Source organism: Brassica oleracea, chromosome C9, assembly GCF_000695525.1.
Source record: "Brassica oleracea var. oleracea cultivar TO1000 chromosome C9, BOL, whole genome shotgun sequence".
Taxonomy (NCBI): domain Eukaryota; kingdom Viridiplantae; phylum Streptophyta; class Magnoliopsida; order Brassicales; family Brassicaceae; genus Brassica; species Brassica oleracea.
Window position 1 is genome coordinate 16,573,473 of NC_027756.1, and position 3,770 is coordinate 16,577,242.

The following is a 3,770-nucleotide window of genomic DNA, read 5'->3' on the forward strand; positions in this document are numbered from 1 at the left end:
GTTTTTCTTATCTCAAAGAAAGTACACACTTGATCTTTTAAATGAGGCAGGAAAGCTTGGAGGAAGAGTAGCTAAGACACCACTTGAAGAAGGGTACAAAGTCTTGCGTGAGGGGGAGTTTGAGGATACTCCATTTGGCGATTTCAAGCTCTATAGAAGGATGGTTGGGAAGCTAATCTATCTCACCATTACAAGACCTGACATCTGTTTTGCTGTGAATCAAGCTAGTCAACATATGCAAGCACCAAAGGTTCATCATTGGAATATGGTGGAAAGGATCATGAGATATCTAAGAGAGGCTCCTGGTCAAGGTGTTTGGATGGGTTGCAATAAGAGTACAGAGATAGTGGGATATTGTGATGCATATTGGGCTGGTGATAGAGTAGACAGGAGGTCAACAACATGCTATTGTACTTTCATCGGAGGCAACCTAGTCACATGGAAGAGCAAGAAGCAAAAGGTGGTATCATGTTCAAGTGCAGAGGCAGAGTATAGGGCCATGAGGAAGCTAACTAGTGAACTCATTTGGATCAGGAACCTGCTAAGAGACTTGGGTATAGAAACAACAACACCAATCACAATGCATTGTGATAACCATGCAGCTATCCACATAGCATCAAACTCAATATTCCATGAAAGGACTAAACACATTGAAGTTGACTGTCATAAGGTGAGACAAACTGTGGAGCAAAAGATCATTTTACCCTGCTATACTAGAAGTGAAGATCAGTTAGCTGATATCTTCACCAAGGCAGGAAGCACTAAAGTCCGTGAGTTCATTCATCCAAAATTGGGACTCATAGACCTCTCATGCCACTGATATCTCGGTCATGAAGTGTTCTACTCTTTTTCCTTGACTTGGATTTTCTCCCAAAGGATTTTACCTAGTTGAGGTTTTAATGAGGGAATACTGCATGGCTTCCAAGCTTGACTTGTTCCATATGGTCAAGCTTGAGGGAGAGTGTTGACATGAAGCAGAAACAAGCTGTCAGGCTTGAGAAACAAGCTGTCAGACTTGAGAAACAAACTGGCAGACTTGAGAAGTTAGTTAGAGACTTATAAGGTTTTATAAAGCTTTATAAGGTATCTTATTGAAGAGAAGAAGAAGAGAAAAAAAGACTCTTGAAGATATTTTTCTTAAATAATGAATATTGTATTATATTGTGTATGAGACAACTTACCTTTAAATGCTTGTACTCAAATCCACAATTAAACAAAAGAAAAATATTTTTCTCATTATCTCTCTCTTTCTCTCTCAAATTCAAACATTACTCTCTCTCTTGTTGATCATGTTCTTCATTTCTCTCACTTCTTACTGTGAAATTGCTTTCCACTCGACATGCAAGCGCTTCTGACTTTGGCCGAACTTTACCAAAACATTTATGAATGTAATTGTCACGTTTCTTTTTCTTAAAACATTGTCACGTTTCTTTGTGGTGATAATAAACAGCTGTGATTTGCGAATGTAGGCGGATCCATTAAGCTTTTAGTATATGACACCCATTAAACCAATAAATAAACAAAATTGTATAAGATTTACTAAAGAATAAGCAGCAAAAATGGCAATATTCTCTGTTATGACACCCCAAAACCAAGGTTCAAGCCTCCATTGACACCTTACGTTATTTTATGAACCCCGTAAAATGAATTTCTGGTTCCGCCACATTATATGGCTGTAGATTTTCGATAGATCGTACGTTGATGGATATGGTTTATAGTGTCTTAATATAGCATTTTTGTTAAGGAAAACGATAAATTAGTCTTATAAGTTAACATTTCAGAATGTTTTCATTCGTTACCAATTTTTTGAGCAGCTTTATTTTTTTTCCTTTAAATGTTAATACGTGTAAACGACACGGTGTCAGTGGGTAAGGTACTTAGCCACTATGAACAATTGAACATGTTCGTGTATGTGAACCGTGGATCTCGGGTCAAACTGTCAAAGCATAGTGGAATTTCACCAAATAGAGTTTTAACCAAAACCATGTGGCCCTTATGAACGTGTTTTTGTATGTGAACCGTTGATCTCGGATCAGAGCATAGTGGAAATTTGCCAAATAGAGTTTTGACCAAAATCATGTGGCCCGTGTTTTGTTCGAATGTGTAAGAGATTCTCGTGTTAATCAAAGTTTTTTTTATCAACTGGATATATTATTTAAACTGTAAAAGGGGTGTTCAAATAGTCAATTAGCCAAACGGCCGGAACATCAAATACATGATAAACATGAGTATTCTTGATATTTCTTCGATAAAATATCCGCTCCCTGATTTTTCTCTCGATTGACATGTCCAAAGGAGCATTCAGAGAGTAGAGACATCCAGTGTTTTATATCAAACAGAAGGTTCCCAAGCTCGATATTCTCTTCCGAGTTGTATGATTCTTTTCTTGTGATCTCACTATTGCCACCTTCAAACCAAACTCTGTTGGAAAACATATAAGAAATCCAATTCTGCTTCTAAAATCGATGTAGCCCTTGAAACCTAACCCATACCTGAAGCAATATAAATGTCATTAATGATAAAAACTTGATTAACTACGTAGTTTCTGTGTTGGATAATTCCAAGACCGTGAAAACTTAACATATTATTAGATGTTTAATATGTTAAGATAAACACAATAACGAAACCTAGAAATATGAAAAAGAAGTTTCTATTTAGGTTAGGTTTGTGTTTTCCATATCCTACATGTTAAAGGGAATTGTCTTTCATATAAATATAAGTCTAATGGAGAGGTGTTCCAAAAGATCTAAGAGAAACATATTGATAGTTTTAGTTTTGAGTAGTTTCTAAAGCTAATAAAAAAAGTTGTTCTTATAATTCTTTGTGTTTCTAGAGATTTGAATTGGTATCAGAGCCACGTTCGAGACTCGATCTAAGCTTAAGTTGTAGCTTAAGGTCCTGGTGCTTGTGAACAAGAGCACTACAAGAAAACAGGGGGATTCTGATGGCCGAAATCTTCGGAAATTCGTCGGAATAGACAGCTGAACCTGTCCGTCGGTATCGTTTTGTCGGAAAAAAAAAATTCGTCGGAATTTCGTCAGAAATTCCGACGACTTTCTGACGAATACCGAGAAACGTAATTCTGACGAACTTCCGACGATATTACGATGCGGACACACGAGACCAGAGTTCATCGGAAAAACTATGTACCGACGGAGAATGTTCCTCGGAAAATTCCGACGTAGTGGATTCCTTGGTGTATTCCGATGGACAATGGTCGTCGGAATATTCCGACGGACAATGGTCGTCGGAATATACCGACAGACATTTGTCTGTCGGAATATTCAGACGAATATTGGTTCGTCGGTAAATTCCAACGGATATTTGTCCGTCGGAATATACCGAATTATATAAATTTTAAAAACGAATTGATTTTGCAATTTTATATATTTTTTTATATTAATAAATTAAAAAAATTAGAAATTTAAAACTAATAATATTATATAATTTAAATTCATACAAACCGAAATAGAAAAAAAAACATTCAGAAAGTTTAAAATTCATACAAACCGAAATAGAAAAAAAAAACATTCCAAAAGTTTTAAAAAGCCGAAAAAACTAAGATGAACTCGAAGAAATCAAGCGATCTAGCTTCTGCATTATCTCGGTGTTGAACTTCTTCTGGGATGCCAACTCAGCAAGGATAGTGGCATTCTCCGAACGGATAGTGGCATTCTCCGAAAGGATAGTGGTGTTCTGCTCCTCCAATGCCCCAATCCGTTCATCTTTGTCATGTAGCTCCTCGAGAATCATGGGATCGGCATACGGAG